Here is a 26,692-nt window from a genome sequence, read left to right as displayed (position 1 = left end):
ATAAGCAATTTTATGAACTTTTGCCTAAAGGACAAATGTAAAAGTTTTTTTTGTTTTCTTTTGTCCATGCAGAAAGTCGGAGAAACAGGAAAAGTGCAGGATGACGATAAGCGAGAACGTTAGCATTGCTAGCATTACAGAAACACTGATGTATGATCAAGAGAGCAGCACCTGGTTCTGCAGTATTTAAGTATTAAACCACATTATTTAGCATACATAAAAATAAAATAAAAATAACTGTTGCCTATTTGCCCTGGCAACATTCTCCTAGTGCTCCATCCTCTCTCTGACAAACTCTGGCAAAGTGTCGTAGCTCTACTTGATTGTTGCACAAGTAACATTTTTCTTCTGGAATAAGCTGAACTTTATGTCTGATGATGTTAAGAAAGCACCTTGCTGTTTGCTAACTAAGAAGCTGCATTGTTTGTTGACAGTTTAGAGTCACAATCATCTTTCCATCTGACTGTAATGTATAAATATGTAGATTGTATCCTCTTGGATTGTTCTGTGGAACTTGCCTGCAAAGTATTCTCTTTTTGTGGCTCTTTTTGTAGTGTACGTCTAAAATACTTGATTGATAATCAGCTTGGGAAGCTAAAATGTATAGGTTGGCGTTTACAAAGCAGACAATCCAGAAGCACCATTCCTCTGCACTGATTGGTTGTACCCCAAAGAACAGAAATAAGGAATATCATGGATATTAGCTTCTGGAGTAGATGGTTTCCACCTTGAGCATTGAGACATACTATTAATTTGGTGTTTTAACTATTGAAATAGGCAGTTATCAATGTTTATAAGAGGAAGTCCCAGGTATTTGTGAATTTGAACTGTTAGGAACCTGTGGTCCCAAACACCTGCAAATACTGGAGCTGTGCTGTAAATATCTCATATTTACCACTATTCTGTGAATTCCTCTTCCTTTGGTTGGCATTATCCTAAACAAAAGAGTCAATGTATCTTTGACTCACATTGTGGTCTACGTAATGTCTTTAATTTAATTTAATTTCTTTTGGGATTAAATATTTTTGAATTTGAATTGAATTTACGTTGAAAACATCTTTTGCTCACTTGGGTTCATGAATGTCAAGAGCTTTAAAAAAAAACAGAAAACGGGAACCATTTGGGAGTTGAAGGCACCGTCTCTTTTTGTTGAGTCGAGCCATAAAATTCTGATCCGGAATTGATTCGTGCCTGAATGAGGTCTACCTTTAGCTTCTGCTCAATAAGCATCGGAAGTTGGGTGCACTCAGCTTTTCCAATAACAGTCAGTTAAAAATGATGATTAGATTCCAAGCAGATGTTGGATAGGATCCATCCCAACAGCAACAAATAAAATTTTTCCTTTCATGAGATTATATCCATAGCATTGCTGTTGATGTTCAACCACAGACAACCTGACATAGACCTTGACACAACGTCACTGTACTATAATACATAAAGAGTCAAATATATGGCAGTTTCGCCTTTCAGGGACTGACAGATTGATTAAACAAAACACATGAAACGCATCATATCCATCCATTTGTATAATCTGACGTAACTCAACCTGTTTGGTAAAAACCTGTTCGGTTTTTCTGTTTGTTCCAGTCAGAGGTTTGCCATTACTTAACTGTTAAAGATGGTGCTGTCTGTGTAATATATGGAACACTAGACACAATCCTGAGAAGATATCAATCCGTCTGCCCACATCGATTCCACCACAAACGCACTTACTCACTCAAAGTCAATAAGAGAAAGTCGTTGTCTTTTGTTCTTTGCCAATCTCACTTCCTCCCCCCTCCACTGTCAGGCCCCGTCTCCCATTCTTCTCAATGGCAGCAGCAATATAAATAATTGCCCGTAGAGCTGAAAATGGAAAACAGAAACACAAAGTAGAGATAAGAAAAAAAAAGTCTCTCACATAGACATCTCATAAACCACCACCCTGTCAAAAATGAGCCTTATTCCCGATTGCGGTTTTCGATCTGTGTGTCAGTGTACTGCTGAAAGTAGTAATTAGGTTGTCAAGGAGAGAGCATGCCAAAAAAAACATAATAACCATCTCACACACACACACACGCGCGCACGCCCACACTGGAAGGGGACATTTTGGGGATAGAAGAGCCATTAAGAATAAGATGATGACAGGGACAATTGTGTGCCGTATGCCTTCACTCCATTACTTACCTCAAAATACTGGCTTATCATTATGCAGATTTTTTTTTTTTGCCTCATATGGACATAGACGTGAACATATCCCATGGACATTGTGGAGAATGTATTTAGTTTTAGATTTCCACAATAATTAGTAGCACAGTTATCCAACAAAATGTATACACTTCCAAAAGATTTCATCCAAACTGAAAAGTTTGAGTTCTATGTTTTAGAACACATTATTTAACATGTTATTTAAAAGTATCTCCAGATTAGGACACCTCATTTAAAAGAAATGTTAATCTAAAAATGTCCAATCTTTTTAGATTTAGGTTTAAAGTGATATGTAATGTTTACTGACGTGTTTGTTCTGTCTGGAAGTCATTAGCGTTATGGAGTGGCCTAGCGTCCCTGCTTTAATTTAAAGAGAATTTGTTGAAGTAGACAAAGATTAGGGTGATGGCCAGGAACCTTCCAACCTCAAAGACCCAAAGATAAATAATTGAAATACCTTTCCTATAATGTTGCTGTTGATTTTTCTCTTGAAGTGGCATTTTACGGGTTTTGAAGACTTCCTTCATCATCTTGGGGGGTACTTTGGGGCTGAACTGGCTTTACCATTGGTAAGATGGTGAATTTTGTGCTTGAACTCACTTTGCTTACAGAATAAATTTGAGCCGGAAGCTTTTGTGGAAACCCACAGCTGATTAACATACCAGCTTTGTTTGGTTACTCACAGTGCCGTTGTTGGTTTTAGACAATAGAACAAGAACAATAGGAAGAATTTGACAATGGTGACTATGATGGCGAATGTAGGAAAAGGTTTCCAGTTATTTCTGGATGGCATCCAGAAGGTTAAATTTTGGTCACATGGGACCAAAGCCATTTCACCCTCCGCTACTGTCATGCTGGACGCTACTCTTAACCCACATGCAGAACACAAAAAGAAGATGGAGAAATCATATAAATAAAGTTTATTTTATGAACAGATCAATGGTTGGTGAAATGTGAGAGTAAATCCTGGGATCACTGGATCGTCAGCGATCTGAGGGCTGGGAAGATGAGAAGTAAGTGGGTTGTATGAATGAAACAGAAACGAGTACTGGAACGGGCTTACTGAGTGAGATGAAGTGAATCCGCCAGGGGGGAGAGGTTGGGATGCTGGGGCCTGGGTTGCTTGCGAGAGTGGGAGGTGCGGTCCGGGTTCCGATGGTGGGAGGAGTTTGAGGTTGCCGATGGAAGGCACGTTGGAGGGCGGACAGGTAGTCGGACAATCAGTAGATCGAGGAGCGGATCTTCTCCAGTCACAGATGGGGTTTCGGATGAATTTTCAACAGAGGTTCTTGGATGTGGTTGATTATCTCGGGCAACACAATGGGTATACTCCACTGCACCACGAGGGGAAACCTGCGAGGAGGTCAGAGAAAAGTTCAAGTTTGCTGGGAACACGGATAAATTCTCAAAGAACTAAGCTCAGAGGGGCTCAGAATACCATAATTTGTTAACGCTGAGGCGCTGGAGAACTGGCTGCCCGCTCCTCTTATGTTGCCGTTGATGAAGCCGATAACGCACAGGTGGTGGGGACCACCAGACAGCATCCTCATGGCTCCTCCTAGTGGCAAAAATAGCTCCCTACAAAACCAAAACTCCAGCACCCAACAGCTACATAATCCATAGCAAACTGAAAACTAAACTTCTGACAGATTTCTTTCAACTTTGATTTAAACTTGTATGACAAGTAAAAGTAAATTTATAAATAAAAAAAAACAACTTAAAAGAATATCAACGTAAGCTGTATCCACTACTGCACCATAGATAGCAACATGGTAAAAAAAAAAATTAGCGTACACCTCTGGCTAAAAGTAAATTAAACCCACTCACATTTCTACAGAGGATTGGAAGTCGTGTTAAATTTTTTTTCTCCATTTATGATCTGTTCACTTGTCCCTTGTTTTGTCGTGCCATGTTACGTATTTCTGAGTTGGTCGAAACCCAACCAGGTGCCATCATTAAATAACTTGAAGTAGCTGCAAAGGTAGTTTCTTCCTTTCAGAAGCAATGCTACAGATGACCAAATGTTAATAAGCTGTGTGTTTCTCCAACTCAAAGCTCAAATGCGCTGGCAGCGAAAGGTCTGTAAACAAAATTATTTCAAACACAAGGTTTCCAGAACTGCCGTTTAAAGCGTGAGGTGATTTCTTCATGACTTCAGCTAGTTTATTTGGCAAATAAATCAATCAATCAGTCAAAAAGTATTCTCAGAAAGCGAGGCTTTTTCGTTTGTGCTCTGATGACTTGTTCCTTTGTTTGTTGTTGCATGTCACATATCCATGCAATTTTGTAAGTGGTCAAAAATATGAGCAACTGTAGCTGTGCAAATTGGTATTCTGAAAATAAATGTGCTTCATGGTAACTCGTACATTTTGAAAGAAACACTCGCTTTTTGAGAAAAAATCTTTGCGCTGGGATGAGGGTTTTTTTCGTCCATATCTAGATTAATATATTTTGCAAAACTGCAATAGAAACACTTTTTTTGCTTCACGTGACATGAAATGATAGGAGGATGATTACCCCACATGTTTTTTTGTTTTAAATATCAGATGAACAAACATCTTGATGTGTAATTTTAATTGTGCTTCCTGTTTAATGGAACCACGACAATTGCGAAATTGTGCTTGTAAACTCCTATTTTTCCTAACGCCGGAACAAACCCTTTGAACACATTGGCAGAATATTGACAACGTTTTGTCGTGAAAACTACTGATGGTGGATGCAACCCAGATGTTTCTGCAGCAAGAAAAACAGATTATGCAAACAGACAGCACACACGGTTGATTCTTATCTGTTCCAACACTGACTGCATTTTGCGTTTGGTTTTGGACAAAACTACACTAAGCTTCTGAATTTACTCTTTGAAGCTACATAACACAACTGAGACAAAGGAACCCCGAAAATAAAGAGCAATGATCTGCAAGACCGAAAAGGAAAAAGAAAAAAAAACATAATTCTTAACCCAGAACTACATTTTAATGACTTCCAGTCTTTATTTCTTCAAATTGACGTCTTCATTTTCTACATAAAAAAATCTTTCCCCAAAGTTCTCAACATATTTACATAAATATTTCAAGCCCTCTCCTCTGTTCCAACTTCCATTTCAGGAGGAAGACGTGCCGTGACCACCGACTGCAGCTCTTTCATCTGCCTTTCTCTCTCGATTAGGATCACAGCAGAAGGAGGTGGGAGGGAAGAAGAAAACAGGAAGTAGAATTGGTGGAGGAGGCGGAAGGAGGGGAGGGCATATTCTCTAGGAACACACACCAGTTGACTCTGTTACACCCTTCACAGCGGGAGCTGCCAATCCAATTATGCCCACGGCCTGGCCGACAAACACACACACACCCACACCCCTACAAAAAGAGTAGTACACAGACACATAAATTACTCAAACAATGCCAACACCTATAGGCACAGTCTATGCCTACACACAGATAAACACACGCTCACACACACACCTGGTGAAGACGGCTCCAGCGGAGTTGCTGACAATCACTGCACCCCTGGTGCGGCGAGGGTATCACAGCAACAACATGTGCAGCAGGGGAAGGGTGGGGGGGTTTAAAGTGTCTCCAACTAATCAAGGTGTGTGAGCACCAGTGTCTCCACACATAGCCAGACACTTCAAAGTCCTGCTGTTGGCTGCTTTTCACCTGCCTGTTGTAAATTCTTTTTTTTCCCAAACGCTGGAACAAAGCCTTTGAACACATTTCCTGCCCCCTTTTGCTGTTTTCCTCCCACTATCTCCTCAACTTTCTCCTCCTCCAATCCCCCAACCCCCCCACCTCCCTTTGGCAACCTGTTTCTGTCATTCCAGCTTGTTTACCGAGGGGTTAACCCGTTTTGTTCGTCAATACGGGGGTTTTCCTGTTCGTGGATTGCAACCCTATTGCGTTGGCCCGGCTGTTGGGATCGTCTCCAGGAGAAAACACTGTTGTTTTCTTCCATCCTCAAAAAACATAAAACCACAACAACAACCTCCAACGAGAACACACGCAATCTCGTTGCAAGGAATTTATTTTTTAATCAAAATAGGATTTTAAAATAGAGAATACATTATAGAAAAATAATAAATTTACATTCATGGGGAGTCTGCAGCAAATAAAAAGTATAAGCTACTGCCTCTAAACCAGGCAGTAGCTTATACACTTCTGCAGTGGTCAGCAGAAATCCTGGGATTACTCAGTCTGCTCTCACTGTCACTGAACAAGGGCCTAATGGAAGCACAGTGTGTACGCACTTCAGGGATTTCAGAACTTAAACAAATAAATACCCCAAAGCAAAATTAAAAGGAGATGAGGAAATTTTAAATATTTAAATATTTAAAATAACACCAAAACACAAATATATATATATATATATATATATATATATATGGAGGGTTCCATCCCAAATCCAGCACCCTGAGACTGTACACGAGCCGCAAGGAAGGAGGCAGAGGACTAGTGAGTGTGAGAACCACAATCCAGGACGAAACAACTAAGATCCATAAATACATCAGGGACAAAGCCTCAACAGACAATGTGCTCAGTGAATATCTCAGACAACAGGGAACGGAGGTTGAGGTGCCAGAGATACCATCATGGGAGGACAAGCCCCTACATGGGATGTACCACCAGCAAATAACCCAAGTGGCTGATATCAGTAAATCCTACCAATGGCTGGAAAAAGCTGGACTCAAGGACAGCACAGAGGCCCTCATCCTGGCCGCCCAGGAACAGGTCCTAAACACCAGAGCAATAGAGGCCCAGATCTACCACACCAGACAAGACCCAAGGTGTAGGTTGTGCAAGGAGGCCCCTGAGACAGTCCAGCACATAACAGCAGGGTGTAAGATACTGGCAGGGAAAGCGTACATGGAACGACATAACCAAGTTGCAGGCATAGTGTACAGAAACATCTGTGCAGAATATGGACTGGAAACCCCGAGATCAAAGTGGGAAACACCCCCAAAGGTGACGGAGAACGCCAGAGCTAAGATCCTGTGAGACTTCCAGATCCAGACAGACAAAATGGTAATGGCGAACCAACCAGACATTGTCGTAGTGGATAAACAACAGAGGAAAGCCGTTGTGGTAGATGTAGCAATACCAAGCGACTGCAACATGAGGAAAAAGGAGCACGAGAAACTAGAGAAATACCAGGACCTCAGGGATGAACTGGAGAGGGCCTGGAAGGTGAAGACCACAGTGGTGCCTGTGGTCATGGGGGCCCTCGGGGCAGTCACCCCCAAACTGGGCCAATGGCTACAACAGATCCCAGGAACAACATCAGACATCTCAGTCCAGAAATGTGCAGTCCTTGGCACAGCCAAGATACTGCGCAGAACCCTCAAGCTCCCAGGCCTCTGGTAGAGGACCCGAGCTCAGAGGATAAGAACCACCCGCGGTGGGTGAGAAGGGAATTTTTTATATATATGCATATATAATACATACTTTTTAGCAACGTGGGATATGTATAGAGGAGAATGCAATCTGTCATGAATGTTTTTCTTTTTTATGTCCAACAGTCAAGTTCAACTGACTGCAACCTTGATTAGTTGTATAAAGCCAATTTTTCTGAGTTATATTCATGACTGCAGTTTTTCTCTGTGGTTTCTGGAATAAACTGGCTGTGTTTACATTACAAATGTTCACAAAAGTTTTGTCAAAAAATAAGATTTTGCAGTGCTTCCATTAAATAAGAAATGCAATAAAAATCGCACGTGAACAAGTTATTCACTCTATAAGTCATAAAAATGATCCATTATCCTCCAACTGGTTCCTGGTTTCTTCTTCATGGCAACATGCGGGGGTCAAGCTCAGGTGACTCCGGTGTACACAGACAATAATTCACAGATAAAGCACTCTTTATATTCATTGTAGAATTAAATGTTAAATGTTACACCATAACACCTTATATAAAAAACCTTTTATTCGTTAAGTTGTGTTGGACCATTTGAACTTTAAGGCTAACATCGAAAAACGATTACCATTAGCATGCTACAAACAACAAGCCAGACACTCAGTTCGTTTGCTAGTTTCTAAGCACAAAAATGCTGTTTTCTCATAGAATAAAGGCGTCTAGAAGCTGAAAGGTATACCAGTTAGTATAGCAGTCAAGATGAAAAATAAATGGTTTAATTCCCACCTCTGAACAGTCTCTGTCACACACATGCTATCCCAGGTGAGTTTAAAAACTCATCCCGTAAAATCTCGTGGAATTTCACCCTTAATTTGAGAATGGTGGACAGGGTGAAAACATAAAACGGAGAGAATGACCTCAAGTATTAAAATTGACAGGGTTACAGAACTAATGGTGTCTAATATGGGCTGTACGGTGCTGCAGTGGTTAGGTAGTTCTGTTCGGGTATAATGTCAGCAACATTTACACAGTAAACGGTGACTCCAAAAACATATCTATATATATCTTAACCAAAAGAGTTTCACTTCAACACCTACTCTGTTTTATGCTTCTAGACCCTGATTTATCTTTTCTGTCTCTCATCCTCCAGCCACCCACCTGGGCTAACCTCTCCTTTAGCGGACAACATTCAGAGGAGATGAGCTTGTCAAAGATCCAGGACATAAAAATCAGTGTAGCAAATAGTGGCATGTTTCTACTAAAATATGATTCTAAAAATAAATATTACAGTTGGAACAGTCACTAGTAGCGGCATAACATTCAGGAAAATGGGACTGTGTTTATTGAAGCGACATGCCAGAACCCTCAGGGTGCTGTTCCTGCAGGGGACGGCACAAGCACATGGACAATAAAAAATAAAAATAAAAATGATGGGCTGAGCTAATTTTTGACTTTTGATTTGTTTGTCCAGTCGGTGGGAATGGGACGTCTCCTGTGCATCGTGAATCCCTGGCTAATTAAAGTTGGTGTCGATTGAAACACTTCTAGCTTGTACAAAACTCTTTGTTTTTTTTAACAGTTTTGTTCAAACTGTTACATAGAGAGCGAGGTTACACTGTAGTAATGAGCGAGATTTTAAGAATCTGGATGGAAAGTGATTACCTTGATGTCAAAGAAATGCAGTTGCCCACTGATGTTAGGGACTACAACTTTCAGTTCAGTTCAATTTATTTTGTATATCATAACATAACAAATGTCATCTCCAGGAACTTGTCAATGAATAGCTAAAAGTAGTAGTTCAAACACCAAAAACACCTTAAATTACTCTACATAGCCAACACAGTGGAATAGGCGCTACCACATAAGCTGATATGTACAGTCTTCCTTATTTCCGCTCTTGGGCATACAGCCAATCAGTGCCAAGGGAATTAAATGTTGCTTCACAGATTGGCTACTTAGCAAACAACAGTCAAGTAGTGTTTCGGCAACATATTTCACCTATGTTGTTTATATAATGTATATATATATAGATATATATATATATATATATATATATATATATTAGAGCTGCTCCACAGAAAAATCTGCCAACTAGTGAATTCATGAATTCTGAACAGCAAATAGACAGAGGCCCACTGAAAACAGACATCTGAAATCTGGACCGAACTTTCTGACTATTCCTAAAATCACAGGAGTGATTTTGAAGCAAAGTGAGAATCTTATTGTGAAGACATATAATTAAAAACTGGCTGACATACACCAGTACTGCAATATTTTTATTTCACCGTTTTAGCCGCCTCCTGTTTTTGCCGGATCTCGGTATTCCTAAGCCTTTGAGAATGCTTTGGATATAAATCAGGTCAGCTGCAGCCTCCCGAGTTGCATGAAGTGCCTTTAAACCCCAACGTTGAACTTTTAACTCGTCTGAGACGTCTAAAGCATTTAGGCAGCCGAACGTGCGATGCCAGTTTAAGAGACAGCCCTGTGCAACGTGCATTCTGCTTCTGAGACGGCTGCGACGTGTGAGAAAGAGGTTACACTGTAGTAATGAACGAGATGAAAGATATGCATAATGCAAAAGACGAGTCACACAAATTTTGTTGTTGCCACCATCCCCCCCCCCCGATTGAACAGACTTAAACGCTCAAAGCGGTTCTTTAAGCTGGTAGTGCAAATGCAGCTTGAAATGCTCAAGGTCCTCCGGTCCCGAGGTGAATATTCTCGCAATCTGTTTTCCTCTTTTATGTTGCATTTATGAATTGTTTTTTTTATTAATTTTTTTTTTTTTTTTTACAAGAGCTGAAGCAACACAAATAGAATTTCCTCCCACATAACCAAACGGCATATAAACACTGCAGTATAATTACATTATAAAACTGGAAACGGAGCAACTGCTGGCACACAATCTCTGCTTGATTATGTGATATAAATTTGCTCATGTCTGGACCCTTAGCATAATTTCACTTTTTTGTTTTTCTTCTGGTTGCAAATGTGTCTGCACATCTGCGGCAAAACTCAGAATCCATTCTTTTGATGAAAATGATTCACATGTGAGCAGATTAGATTACTTCTGCAATAAACTATTAACAATGAACTAAACCCAAACACACTGCTAGTTAATCCCTCCAGCCAAATGGTTTTTCATTTTCCCAATGATGCTGATTAAACACACCGGCTTCTACTCACGTCTGCTTATGGGTACTCTTCCATGGCAACACATGACCAGGTCACCTCAGGGAAACGGAGGGACAAGAAAAACAAAATACTAATTTTGAAGCTCAAACTGATCAACCAGGTTTGAGTCTATACTTAAAGTTGATCACTCCAGTTAAGGTGCGCCTTAACTAAAATGAAGCAACATTCTCTTTGGTAATGAAAAAAGGTAATTGGTTGCATAGTGACTCAGTTTGTACCACTGCTGTGTTGCAGCAAGAAGGTCCTGGGTTCAAATCCCAGCCTGTGGTCTTTGAGCAGAGGTGGGTTCTCTCCAAGCTCTCTGACTTCCTCACAATGTCCAAAAACATGAGTAGCAATAGATGCAGTTTCATTACAAAATTGGGCAATAATATGGTCAACGGAAAAGCAGCTTATGTTTCCATCCAATTGCAATGTGAATTTTTAGCAAACTTTTGAAATGTTGGAAAAAAGAATAAAAAGGAAAATGCGAATTAGACGTAATTCCATTTACTGGTTTGGAGTGAATCAACCAGGCACAAAGCGTAATTTCGTCTGATGTTGACATTGTAATATACAGGAAGTAGAGAATGCAAACTGGCACGCACTGCTCAGAAAACATGGAGAGTTTTCCCCTCCGATCTAGAGGTTTGGACCTAGAAATGTTGCAGAGTTTTATGCCTCTGGTAAGGCACAGACCCACCAGTAGACGGGAGTGTTCAATACATCAGAACTTATTCAGCAAAGATGTTTCCATCTCCCCATTAGTGTATTAATTCTTTTAGAAAAAGCCAAAAAAAACCCCACCACCATTGGTGAGCATAAAAACTTTTACGAAATTGAGGAAGTAAATTCAAATTTCCATCAGCCATCTCTAATGCGATACGTCAAGATCTGCATAAAAAAATCATGGCTACAGTTAGATTAGTTGGTCTCACTGAATTGCCCTTAGGTAGGCGTGGGCGTGTGTGTGTGTGTGTGTGTGTCCCCATCCCCACCCTGCAAGGACAAGCACAATGAATAGTGATTAATTGTGACTAATCACAGCATTAGAGTGTGATTAATCTCATTAGCGCTTTTAATCGATTGACAGCACTGATTTAAAAACAAAACAAAAAATGGGGTCATGAATACTTTAGTCAGGCAATCCAGAAATACTAATAGCGACTTTTCATTCCAACTTGCTCCTTAGGCAAAGGCCTATGGAACACAATAAGACTGCAGATCCTCCCCAAGCACTGCTCAGGAGTGACTTGGGCAGAAGCAGCGAAACCATTATTGGGACATTGGGGAGAAAAAGTGAGAATAGACAGGCAAGTGCAAAGCATTTAACTGAGGTGGTATGAAAGTAAAATGGGTGAGTTGGAGGGAAGAGATGTTGTGTGACGGCGAGAGGAAAGGGATTGGGGGTGGGGGGTACATAAAAGTAGTTTATGGTAGAGAAGAAAAATATGACAGTCTTCTTCAAGTGAGTCTAATGGATTTCTCTTGTTGAGCCCTCATCCTTTCTGACACACATCGCTGTCCACCGTGGCTTTACGCTGAAAGCACCAGGCCTTCATCATAACTCACCGCCTCCAAGTAATGGCGGTTCGCCTCTATAATATGAAAAGAGTGTTAACACAAAGTGCTTTTGTTGCCAGGATTTTCGGTTTCTCTTTAACGTCAGCTGCCTCTGACGTATTTATGCGGCGGCGAGACTCGCAAACGGTGGTCGGTCAGCATTCTTTTTGACGTTTTTCTTTTTTTTTTGAACAACGCGGGGGATGGCTTTTTTTTCGCCAGATCGAAAGCTGTATTTTCACACTTCATGCCTGATGTGACATATGATAATGGGTTCTATGTGCACAATTCCACCCTCCGTGGCATACGTCTCTGTCATACGGTGATAAATGTGGGACCTCTCCCGGACAGATTGATTTTTTTAATTCAGTGATTTCTCAGTAAGAGGAAGGAAAAAAAAAATCTGTCAGCTGCGTCTCCTTTTTCTGTTTGTGCCTGAAGGTGCAAGGCGCCGTCGAGTAATTAAGCGGCTCAAAAATAAACTGGTTTTTGATGAGGAAGTGCCGCTTGTCCGCAGACAATGTGGGTGTTCATTTTTAACTATTAACATATAAATGCCGGCCGTGATTGATTGACCAGGGTCTGAATGGTCCAATTTTTAACACTCAAGTAATTTCAGCTCGTTCGTTATCGCCGCAGATGTTGTCACAACAACACGACGTGGGAGCTTCGGCAATTAATGCTCCGTCGTTACACAAAGTTTCCACAGCCAGGCTTTTTGTGGCAGCCTGGAGCATGGCGAGGCGCGGCGCGCGCGGTGCCAGATGCATTAATGCTCGTTTTACAAAAAGGTGACCTTCGGCGCGCTGACTTGTCACGGCCTCTTTTAAGAAGAAAAATCAGAAGAGTAGCTTTTCACTCCTCAATTCAGGTTCTCTCAAAGTGTTTTACCTCAGCAAACAGAAGTAGAGAAAACATATTAACATTAAGAAGATGTTATTGAATTTTGGTGTAAGACTCAATGAGTGATGAAGCGTTGTTGAAATTCTACACAATTCACCAGTCGCTTCTCGTTTGACCTGTTGTCTAGAAGTTTAGGGGAATGCCTGTAAAGCCAATACAGATTCCGTTTTAGTTCTGCAGAAAAAAATCACCTGTTACCTTCAGGGCCCAGTTTTGGTGCCCTATCCACTGAGGACAAATGATTTTTACTAAAGCAAATTATTTATTTGTTTCTTTCGTTTAATTGCAGTTTGAAATGAACATGTCACATGTTGACATAAACAAAAGCTTTGAATGAAAAGGAGTAGACTGAAGGAAAAAAATCTTTTCTCAAAAGTAAATTCACTGAATCCTAAGGAACTGAGCATCAATCAAACTGAAAATTCAAAGTAATTTTGGAAAAAAAAATCATTTGGCAAAAAATGACTACAGTCATTGTTTTAGAAAGGTGACGATATATAAAAATAACACCAAAGAAGACTATATATATTGTCCGTTATCCTGCAATAGCTAGCCCCGCCCACTTCGTCACAACCCTCCGGGGCTGACTACTGACCAGTTCTCTGTCTAACAAGTCCGGAAAATCTCTAAGACCTGGGTATTACCCTAAAAGAGATCTATAAGAGATAATCTTTTTAAACTGGTGTCGAAAGCGATTCGTCTAGCTCTAACTACCTCCAATCCAGAAGTTACGACCCTTTTCAGTTAAGAAACAATCAGCTGAGTAGCCCTCACAGCTGCATAATTCCAATAACCACTTCTGTTAACGGTAGCTCGCTTTCTAAAATATATAACTAGCTCTTGGAACCGACTAGACTAGATTTAGTGACTTGGATGTAAGTCCCTGGGTCATTATTTTACTCTCACCAAAGGAAATTATGAAGCCTCCTCTTTACTAGAACCATGTACATTAGTTTTACCTTTATTAAAAGAACCGAAAAATGAGTAAATGACTCAATTAATTCCAATGTCCACCAACCTCATTAGAATTTTAGAGTATGAATTTATTAAGCAAGCTTAAGCAGGGATATGTGACATACAAATCAATAATCAATTGTATATAATTCAAGAGCAGTGTAATAAGATCAACATGTACAATCATACCCTACTGTCTCTTTTCCCTAACCTATGTCGCAGATTCTGAGATAGCTTTTTAGGAAGCAAGTTCGACTCATACCCAGTTGGTGGTGGATCTTTAGCAACAGGAACGTCCGAAAACCTTGGTCTGAATCTTTGTCCTTTGTGTGGAAAATCCTCTTTAGAATAGAAGCAAAGTAGAGAGGGTTCAATTGTTTTGAAAACCCAACTCCTTATCCCTCCGGAACCTTTGTCTTTTCTCCAAGTCTGTTGCAATGTTTGGGTTGAGGCTAGACCGACGATCGAATCAGGAACCCGGGTTGGACGATTGGAACTTGTCTCCCTTTGGCGGCAAGAAGCTTCAGCTTTTCCCGTGGCTCCAGGGTGTGGTCTGCTGTTGTTTCCTCGATCTGCTTCTTCCGTTAGCTACTTCGGTGCCGCAGACAAAGAACCAGAACGTCTCCTTTTCCGTCGGCTTATATACAGTTCTCTGCCATGTATGTGTATGGGGAGTGTTAGTTTACGTGGTTTCCTGAACATCTGCTGATTTCACGGAAACCCCCGTCGGCCCCTCCTGTCTGCTGGCTGGGATGGAAAGTACCGTCCTTTCCTCAGCGTGTTGTTCTTAGCCAACCATACCGCCCCACCCATCCTGTGCGTCTGGCCATCTGTTCAGAACTGCTTGCGACAGCAGGAACTCACAAGTTCCCCTTCTCCTTTTTCCCCTTTTTCTTTTAACATTAAAAACTATGTGCTTTTCTCTGATTAACTTTTAAACACATTCAAATCTTAAAAACTATGTGCTGATTTCCATTAAGCATTAATCATAAGCATTAATCACCTCTTTCACTTATTATAAATCATCAAACCTTAATCATTTCATTGTTGTCATGTTATTACAGATCATGATTCGTACACTTCAGAATCATTCAGTGATTACTTACATACAGTCATTTTACCTATGGTATTCATACATGTTCAACTTAATCATTATTAAAACACTCAATCATTATAAATCAAAACACAAGATTGCTTTATTTCTCTCAGGCTTTCATGCACCTGTTTCTGCGTGTACCTGGATAGATCTCAAACCCCCTACCAGTTTTCTTGACAATATATATATATATATATATACAGTATATATATATTGTTTTTTTTATTTTTCTTTTAATGACACAGCACTATATTGAATCAATATACTTTCTTATGTCTTAATATTATATTTAATTTTCTATTAAAAGTAAAAATTGAGCTACTCTAATTATTTACAGTGCTTTAAAACAAAGTCCTGTACATTAGCATGTATGAATTTAAATGTATGGATGGTAGGTTTAACTCCATATTGTTCCCAAACAAATCAATTATAACTTTGTAATTTTAAAATACTTAAATATTGTTTATATTCATCCATCCATTTTCTAACACCCTTGACCCTAGTGGGGTCAGAAGGTGCTGGTGTCTATCTCCAATGAACATTTAGGGCGAGAGGCGGGGTTCACCCTGGACAGGCCGCCGGTCTGTCTCAGGGCAACACAGAGACAGACAGGATAAACAACCATACACACACACACACACACACACTCACACACCTAGAGAGAATTTAGAGAGACCAATTAACCTGACAGTCATGTTTCTAAACACACATTCATTAACAAAATGAAAGAAAAACATTTTGGGCCCTGGACTACTGCCCCTTAATTCTGTGTGTTAGAATTATATGCAGAAAACATTAAAGCGATCAATTAGAATTTCGTTTATAAAACAGAAATGTTCGGTTTTGATCGTAAACATTTCTCGCTACCTTAACAGATGAACGTGTGAGGAGGTTGCAGATGGTGTCAGAACAGAAGTAGGATGTTATTAATGCAGTTGAAACCAGAAGTTTACTTGCACCCAATAAAAGGACACATCTATTAATTTCTTCAAAATCAGAAAATCAGAAGTATACATACAGTATACTCAATTATTGACTGTGTGGTGTTTTTATGACTGTATTTTTTGAGTTTTTGAGCTGTAAAGCACTGTGACCTACCTGGATGCACTATGCAAATAAACTTGATAGATTGATTGATTGAGATCGATCGGTCCCTGTTTTTGAATAAAAAGGGAACGCCCAGATGATGATGTCATGGCTTTTGAAACTTCTGATAAGTTAACTGATACAGCTGAGTAAATTGGAGTCTGACCTGTGGATGCGTTCTTATTATTTGTAAGGATTATTTTTGGCTCTAATGGTGCATCAACAGTGGTGAAAAGTAGCAACTGACATTTAATCGCATTTCCTCTGGCTGAGCACAATTTTGTGTTTGAACTTTTTGAAGTTTTAAAAATCTCTACTTTTACTTCAATAAAATATGTTTCAAGTCTTGAACTCAATAGGATTTTGAATTTTCTCCAATAGTGAGTAAAAGAAGAAAAAAAAGAAAAAGAGTCTCATGCTGTGTGTTGTTCTAAAATGTCTGCCAGTGGAAGCTCATTACCCTCTGTGGGAACTCACTCAGGCTGTTGATGGAAGGCGTCGTTTCCCAGCTCTCCACTTTATGGCACACCACAGGAAACTGGCCGAGCAAGTTGTGCTGAAAAACCAAGAGACAGAGATGAAGCTGAACTCCAGCATATTCTGCTTAGAAAGGGATTTCTTTCTGTGGACGGCATATAAATAGTCTTGTTTGCCACCGTCAGACATTACATCTGGGGGAGCAGCAAAGTCAAATCAGAGCCTCCATGTTCTTATCAAAACATTTTTTTTTATTTAACAAGAAGCCTTGGGACCTTTCCTACCTGAATAAAGAGTACTTTGACAGTTTGGTACAGCTGGTAAATATGGAATTCATACACAATTCTGGTTGGGTGGCTAATGCTAACAGTTAAGTTGTAATCAGTGATTACAACTTAATTTTAATACAGAAAAAATAACAGATTGTTACTTAACTTTCGACTGCTCCTCTCAGGGGTCGCCCGGTGGATCACCATTAGCATTGTTACACCAACCATCTGCAGTCTGTATTACATAAATCTACATGAAAAAAACCTGTTAAGCTTACAGTGAAAAGTCTTTACTGATGTATCTGACCATGTAGCAACATCTTATGAACCATCAAATCATTGAATGTGAATATTAATATTATTTCTATTTGATTTATACCCAGTAAATAACTAGGTGCACCAGAGATGGGTGAATTGATCCAAAATATCGATAATCCGTACCGATAATAGCATGGTAAGATCAATACTTTGGTTTCAGATTCCCTCTGGAAATGTTTTATTTTTGTAGTTTTTTTCTTGCTCTGAATTAAAAGTTGGATTTTTCTCAATTGTTCGGTGAAAGATCCTACCAGTGCAATAATTCAGAATTTAATTTTAAAAACTGTTTTAACATTTTTACTATTATGTGTGTGGGGGCGGTAATGCATGCCAGCTCGAGTGAGCAAAAATATTCCGGCTTTAAAAGCTTTTAAATTCAGCTGAGTGTTTGAAACGCTATTAAAAGGCTAACTGTATTTACAAGCTTCATCTCCTGGTTTTGTTGCCAGTGCAGTGAGTAGTTTAACCCCAGTGGAATACTGGGTGTTGGCATACTGTAGTTTCATTTTCTTTTAGTCTTTGCACGTTTTGTTCTTCGTTTTCTGTGATTAAGTAGCTTCTTATAGCAGCTTTGTTTGAATTAATTTTGGGAACTATGTGAATGAAATCATCAAAGAAAACCAAACGGGAGCATATCTCACTTCCATTAGTTTTATTTTTACGCTCACAGTGCGAGGCTTGATTCTGTCGGTGTGAATCAGACAGCAGGCAGGCTCGCTTTGCAGCATGTAAAATGAAACCAATACGTCTCCTGTGTGCCGTTTCTCGAGTCGTGCTGCTTAACGTTTGGAGCCTTCAGCCACCGACGGAACGGCGTCAGATGTACATCAAACGGATCCCTCTTTGGGTATGTGCTGTGCCAGAGGGGTTCATCAGTAACAAATGGCCCCCAACCAACTCATCTGAGATGTACTTAAGAAAAGACCCACGCTCAGCACTCCGATGTCTCATCTGATCTCATCTGGTGCCTGTGTGCGTGCATGCGCGTGTGTTTGTCATGAGAGGCAGATGTAAGGAGAAAATCGTGCAGTCTTGGATATTTATGGTGACGTGTTCGCCTTGTTGCCTCGTTTCTCACAGCTGGCAATGCTGGCACACTGGAGGCCGTGTTACATAGACGAGACTGTAGTTAAACTGCTGCACACTGTAGGAGGAGGCTGGCTGTAGATGTACAGCAATCACCTGTTAGAGAGTGGGACATGTCAGCCAGCAAGAGAACATTTTGTCTTCAAAGATGATGAGCTGCAAAAGTAGAGAGAAAGATAAAGAAACCAGAAAGTCTAAAAAATAAAAAAAAAATTAAAGAGAACTGAGTGAGACAATGTATCTCCTGTGTCGTATCCTTGGTTTTGCAGAAGGAATGCACCGATCCACTTTGTTCACTTCAGATATCGATACCGATATCTGAAATGTAGCATCGGTTGATCCGATACACAAAAACAGATGAATTGACTTAAAACATTTTTTGTTGTTGTTTTTAAACGGTCATGAATGAATTGAGTTACAAATGATTTAATAACTGCACCAGAACAGCTTCACAATCTTGGTCAAACATGTAAAAACAACATTACTTTGCTCAGTTGGCGCAATTAGGATTATAATGACAATGTCAAATAAATAAGAAAGAACGCGCAACTGACAAAAACAATAGGTTGGTTAATGGTGAAACGTGTAAAAATATAAACTGCAACAAACCATTCAAATTTATTAAACAGTGCAATTAGGAATTCTTAATATAATGTGAAATAAATAAATAAAACATAATGTTTCTCAAAGTACAAAATATAGAATTAGATTGAATAGATCTGCCCCTTATGGATTAGGCACATTGTAATCGATACTCGATCTAGAATTTTTTTTAATATTGGAACCAACACAAATATTCATGTCACATCGGCGCATCTCTAGTCTGCAGTTGCTGATATCTATTAAAAGTAGTGCCAGGACTTTAATGCTTTAATTTTGATTCAATAATTACACAGATTTTAACATTAAAAATGTTATGCAATATATCGTTATTTTGGTAACATATAAAAGTTCAGAGTTGGAACCTTTGTATTTGCATGTTTCTGGTACATCCGTAAATCTGACGCACAGACAACATCCGCAAGCTAAAGCGATGGGCGACAGCTTCTCTTGGCACTAGTAGGCGTTCCTTTTAGTTTGGAAAAGATCATTTTTGTGTTCAACTTGTTGTTAAATGCGAGTTCTGATAGAAAGTTTCAGAAGTTTATTTCAGTTTGCTAAATATGGGGTGATGTAAAGTGTGAATTAGGTTTTGGTTAGGGTTAGAAATAGACTAGGGATAGTTAAAGTCCAGTAAAATGTCTAGGTTAGGTATAATTGCAGCTACTAAAATGAATGTAAGTGAAAACGTCACACAAACTGTCCATCTAAACTGCATGAGCTTGAGCTGTTTTATGAAAAATAATTTAGTCTGTGACATAAAATTCCATCAAAACAGTGGTAGAGCAAATAACTGTTATATTTGCTCTAAAATCTCTCCTTCACAGAAATATCAACAAGATCATTCAAAACATCAGATTGCTTCAGCGTTGTTGGAAAAGACGACACATAAACAGGTCCGTCGTAAAAAAAAAAAAAAAGAAAAAAAGATGCAATTACAAGCACATTTATGAAAAACAATGAGAATATTGTTCAGTCATGTCACAACAGAGAAGCTGTCTTAATGTTCCCTTCATTTAAAAGATATCCTTATCTCCACTTTTCTCCTCCCTGAGGCTACAGGCATGCAGCGAGCTGGGATCAAAATGAACCTGCGTGTCTGTCTGTCTGTCTGTCTGTCTGTCTGTCTGTCTGTCTGTCTGTCAGCTATGAGGGCTCAGACTCTGTACCGTCACTGAATGGTTAAAGTGACTCACACCACATGCTGCTGCCTTCAGCAGCACAAAGGCACGGCGACTGAAATAGCACCCGTTTATGTATTTCTACATTTGATTCTGCTTTTAATTGGGTTTTTGACACACTCCCAATGATTGTGCTCTCCGCCGTGAGATGCACACACACACACCCACCCAAACAAACAACACTTTCTCTCATGGAGCCAGTGAGCGAATGCATGTGAAAGTCTTTTGTCATTGATTTTGGCTCTTCATTATGCTGGTATAAGCAAGTTTTTTGAGGTGGGGTGCTGGGGGGCAATTATCCCAAAACTCTTTATCGCATGGATTTAATTATTATTTTGTTTTTGTAAAATGGGAATCATAACAGTGGGGGAAAATTACTTCTTTGTGTTTGAGATATTCTAGAAGTATTTATGTCTCACAACGTTTTCCCGTTTTGTCATATCCCAATAAATGTCAATGATTTTTTTTTCTACCAGACCAACACAAAGTAGTACCTTCATGTCAAGTGGAAGGTAAACGACACATGGTTTTCTAATACAATTTTTTAGAAATCCCAAAAGTTAAGCACTAAGCAGGGCTTTGTAGGCGTAGTAGTGGCATCTTTTATTTTGAAATATGAGCCGCCTTCGTGGAGCAAATTTCATTTTCAGACTTGTTACGATACAGCAGCTTCTACATCCTGTCCTTTACTTTTTAAAGGAGTAACGTTAACAGGGTGCCTGCACATCCTAAAAAGGTCTCATGCAACAAAATTTAAGGCTTTAAAATGTCTTAAATTCATAAAAATATAAATTGGCCTTAAATACGTCAATCAGGTCTTAAAGTTCTGTGTAGTGTATTATTTATCTTTACAGGACTTTCATCAGGCAACAAGTTTGTCGCACGCAGCAGACATCTTCATTGCTTCCTGCAACTTAGCAGTTGATGCTACCGCCACCTACCTGCTAGTATATGCTTGTCAGCTAGCTAGGTTGCTTTTTTGCGTGTATTATGGGTAAATGTAAATTTATCAAAACTTATGGACAATGTCCATCTCGGTCGCTAGCTAACGTCTGTTGCCGACCCGTACGATGCTACCTGCATTTTGTACAAAGAATTTTTTACCTGCGCGGTGGAGCCACATGCAGGGTGAGAAGCATAAAGCTGCTGCCAAGAACCACAAACAGACCCCCAGAAATGTTTTTGATCTGCTGCTGTGGCTAGACCTCCACAGAAAACAGAAAGCGATGCTACTGCTAGCACTAATCTGAGAGTGGCATTTGGTTTGACATAAACTCTGAAGTCGGTTTGTGGATTTAAATATGTTGGTCGAGCACAAGTCTTACCGATTGAAGAATTTTATTTCAACAGAATTGTTACTGTGGATGGGAATACAGCTAAGAAGGACGAGAAAATGCTATTTTCTTTTGTACGTTTCTATGGCGATACAGGTCTTAAATTTTATTCATGGTGTTCTTGAGAAGGTCTTAAATTTGAATTGATGATCCGCTCTTCCAATCATATTATTTTTGCTGCAGTTACGGGGACCAGTCTTTTGATTAAGGTGATATGTAGACATGTGGTGTTTTGCATATTGGCTAAAGTGTTTAATCTGATCTGATCTGATCATGTTTTATGGTAAGAAAGACATGATGTGACTTCTCTTCGTTGCTGTCCAGCTGCCATTATTGCATTAGCTAAGAGGCTTCAAAATAAAAAAAAAGACAACCTGAGTAAAAAAAAAAAAAGTCCTCTCTTTGTTTTCATCTGGTTTATCAAATCAAACAAAAAGAAAATGTAGAAGGCCCTTTCCTTCCCCTTCCTTCTAACCCACTTCTCCCCAGATTGCAGCTTTTCTCTCTCATCCCTGCACCTGTTGCTCTAGCAGTGCATACGCACAGACTCTCTGTTGGTTCATTATCCAGAGGAGATCTTAGTCAAACAGAAGATGACTCACCATTTAGTACGCAAGAGTCATGGAGTCTTCCGGTAACTGGGTCAACAACACTGCAGTGCATGATTTCTGGAAAATGTCCCCATTGGCTGGGTTTGGTTGAACTTTTCCCACTTTTGATTCGCTTAAATCCTTTTAGAAAGTCTCATAAAAATGGAAAAGATGATTTTGATGTTCAGAAATACACTGTGCAACAAGATATGGAATGAATTGTATTTAACAATCTAACTGGAAACTCATTGTGGTTTATCCATCAAATTAGGCTCACCATAAAATATTTACATCATGAATATCTTTGTGGTTTTTCTTACATAGATTAATCTACATGCTTATGAAGTGTTGGCCTAAAAGTGATTTATCTGCACTTTTCAAATACAGTTTGTCCCGGTGGAACCTTGTACTGTGCATTATTTCACTTTCTGTAGAAATTTAGGTTGAAAAATTAAATAAGAATAGAAGAGGGGGACAATTTAAATAAAAAAAAAGTATTCAGAAAACGTGGAGGTTGTTTTTTGGGGGGTTTTTTTACATATAGTAAGAAAAAATATATGTTTTGGTTGCTGTTTAAGTGATTAAAACAGATTTATCCAGCTAATTTAAGTTGTGCTCACTAAAACTGCACAGGTTGGTGTTAGTCAATCGGTCAATTTAATGGAAGCTTAATTTGCAACAACTTTTAAGTTAGGCGAACTAATTACGTTTTGCAGTGTATTTATTAGGGTGTCCAGAGTTATTCACGTCACTGTGCAAACAGTGAGCCAGGGCTTACTCTGTTCAGTTTATACAAAGCCTGTTTTCCATTGAACTGAACTGCTCTGGAAAACTTGGATCAACTTTATGGACTCTGAGTGTCGTCTCTTTTGGACTATCACAGAACAACAAAGTGTCTTCAGTCAGAGGCTACTTTAAATTCGCTGTAATACAGCAACAACTTGCATGTTATCATTTATAACAACATTTAATTTCCCTTTGGGATGAAAAAAGTTCTGGAACACCGAAGACAAACTAAAGGTTCACGTCACAATCCAGCATGTACATGTCTGGAGGACTGTTGGAGCAATGTTGACGTGAATGATCTAATTACTTTAGATGTTGACTTTACTGACCCGTTGGTTTATTTTTAGCTCCAGTTCTATAATTGGGGTGGTGAACATTTGATTGTAATCCAGAATAATGCCTTTCAATCATCCATAATCAATGTACTACCACAGGTTTTGGCTGTAGAGCTAAAGTGTTCATCACCCGTCCCCTAAAAGAAGAATTGTACAATTTGGTTGCTCATGTTAGAGAACAATTTCTCTAAAAGTTCTCAGTGACCAGATTTTTCCATCAAGTCCAGCAGATGGGACGCCCATAAACAGCAGATGTACAAGTGATCAAATATGAACAAATGTTCAGCTTTTACAACGCGTCACAAAGCTGTTTCCAAATCAATGGGATTCTGCAGATTGCAAGACCCCCTTTAACGGTTTCATTCAGAGATAAACAGCCTTGATCAAATCAAAACGTGCATCAGATTGCAAAATGTATGTGTAGTCTAAACAAATATGCTACAAATGTAATAACTTGTATAATTTTATATGCCACAATAAGAAAGAAAAGACTGGTTTTTCACTACCATGCCTTTTCCAGACGGTTGTTTCTCCTTTCAATCTGCTTTAAGCAAACAGCTTTGGTCTCAGAGAGTGCCAGGCAGTTTGCTCTGGTTGTGATTTGCATAAATATACATAAATATGTACGGACTTCCCCTTAGATCCATGTGTAATGCTTCGGCATCAGTGCAGAGAGAACCTGTTCAGTTGGTGGTGCCACTTCAGGGACAGAGTACAGCCTTCATTGTCTAGTTGTAGGATAAGAAGCAAAGGAAAATTGTGTTTGTAAAACTTTAGCAGCCTGTTTCTAAAAGACTGCGTGTTTTAGGAAAGATTCACAAATACAGTAAATGTATTTTGATTTTACTTACGTTACAGAACAGAAGTTACTAAGTATGTCCTTCCTTCAAGTCAACTAGCTGCCTCCAGTGCCTTTAATGTTTCTGTGACCACTGACTAAGTTAGCTGCACTTAGAACCAAAATCTTAAACCAATGTTTCCAAATGCTAACATTATACTGCTCTGTGTACATATTAATCTTTTATTTAACTATGTTTCCAAAGCAAACTTACAACAGGGTAAAGGTTTAAAAATAGCATGGCATGACATAAATATACTTTGCTCTGTGCTCTAAACCATAGCTCCTTTTCATTGAAATGAAGCTACAAGTTATCCAGTGCCGGTCAGATATTAAATGCTAAAACATTTATTTTCTAAATGTCAAATTATACAATTACATGGTCAATGAAAACACAGTTATTGACACATGGTGGGTATTAAAGTAGTTGAATTTAACACTGTAGCAGTAGTATCTGATAAATACCAATTTGGTATAGCGTGTTAGTGTAAATAGCCTTTCTGTTTAGTGCTTTAGTGTTAGCGCTACGAACGTTTTAGTTAGCATTACTCACCACTGCTCTTTTGAAGTTGTCCACATGAGGTAAAACTACAACCAGCGTGGCCTGTGATTGTTTCTTGTATATCATGCGTACTGACAAACCAGGAAAGGTCAATGTGAATTAAAAAAGCCGCCATGATGTTGGCCATGACGCCAGGAAATGGTGGAGTTTCAGAGATCCACATCTCAGATGAGAGAATTTGCTGATGGATCGTTACTAGTGACACACAAACCTGACCTTTATGAAAGAGTGGCAACAAGAATGCCATTTTTAAAAGAAAGCCATCGGAAGTTCAGTTTGAACTTTGTCCCAGTCAATGCAGAAGACACAACAAACATGTCAAATAGAGTTGCTTGTGTTCATATGGGATAAGCGCAGAAATACGGCGAAGGTTCAAATGAGACAATTATGAGTCAGTTGGTTGCCATAAATAATAATAATAATAATAATAAAATGTAATGACCCAAAACTGTGCCAGCCCACTGGGAAAATGCCCAGTATGCCTGATTATCAGTTCAGCCCTGGTGAAAGGTGAAAAGTACACTAGCAACGGTTCAGTCGACTATGAAATCTCTGCAGAATGATAAATACAGAATTCTACATCTGCTGCTGCTTTACCGTTCCAAACTACCAGTGTTGCTTCTGATGAGTGACTCTGTGATCGGAGCCTCTGATTCAGTGAACAAGAGTGTCTCTGCAGATCACTCCCTGCTTAGCATTACTGCTCCTCCTTTGTTTTCAGCCGACTCCGGTGGCTCAGCCTGCTCACATGTGCACCCTTGAACTAAAAGTCTGCTCCCAGAAAGTGTTCAGACTGCTCTGCCAATGCTGAGAGTTCTGTCAGATCCCTCCTCCCTTATCCGGGTTAACAACGGTCCATAAAGTACTGAGGTTTTATGTGCAGACAACACAGTGATTATGGTGAGAATGGATGTGTTGGGAGGGATTCCATCCTGCACAGCAACAGGTTACGGTGGTTCTTTGGCAGCAGGATAACAGTGATCAGTCTGACATGAGAATCTTTTTTTTTTTTTACATCTAGGGTCTTCTGCCTGTGTTAACTATGAATGAGCTGTTGAATAATGTGACTCTAAGCACAGAGTATGTCTGCAGTCGCGGCATGTTCTACGTGCTACCAGTTTTCAGACAGCTGGTTTTTCACACAAACGTAAACAAAAAGCACTTAATATATTTAATTATCTATATTTATACAAGCCTGAAATTAGCCTAATGTTTTAAGATCAAATACAGTAAAAGTTTATTCAATATTTTCTTCAACATTTTTCATAATTGTATATTGTTTTTGTTAAATAAGATGGCCCGGTCAAAGTCCAGAACAAAATTTGATTGAGAATATATGATAGACATGAAAATTCATATTCACAAATTCTCTCCATCTTCAGCAAAGAGAGATTGGTACAAGTTTCTGTTTCTAGGTCAACTTAGCTAATCGAAATATATTTCACAAGAAATTGCATTGTGCCAGTTTCTGTTGATGTGACAGAAACTGGCACATGTGATCTTATATCACATGTGGTGATCTTATATCACCACATGTGATATAAATGTGGTGCAGTAAAGTTTGAAGTTTACAGAAATGTAAAGGGAAAGAAATGATTATAGTGCCCAGTAAGTTAGGTCAACTTACTGGGGTAAGTTGACCTAACGGGTAAGTTGAGCCGCCCCATGTTTTTAGAAAACTATTTTAAAAAATTTACTTTGATTATGTGGCCAAATAGTTAGAAAGAAGGCATCATTTAATAAAGTTTGTGAAAGTAATAGTCTCATGGGTAAAGTGGTTAGACTTTTATTTATTAAAAATAGTTTTTCACTCTTGAAAGTGAATTTAGTCTCTCATAAGTCTCCTAAGAATTGTGTATCTATTGTCTGTGTATGTGTTGGGATCCCAAGTTGTTGTTTTATTCATTGTAGTTTTATTCTGTGTTCCTTAGTTTCTTTAATTAGATCTGTTGCTGACAGAACATTACTAGTGATGTTCTGTTTTACTTTATTTCAGTTATTAGTACTGTG

Source organism: Xiphophorus couchianus, chromosome 14 (genome assembly GCF_001444195.1).
Source record: "Xiphophorus couchianus chromosome 14, X_couchianus-1.0, whole genome shotgun sequence".
In the NCBI taxonomy this organism is placed as follows: domain Eukaryota; kingdom Metazoa; phylum Chordata; class Actinopteri; order Cyprinodontiformes; family Poeciliidae; genus Xiphophorus; species Xiphophorus couchianus.
The sequence above is the reverse complement of the archived record's forward strand: the minus strand, read 5'-3'. Positions refer to the sequence as shown.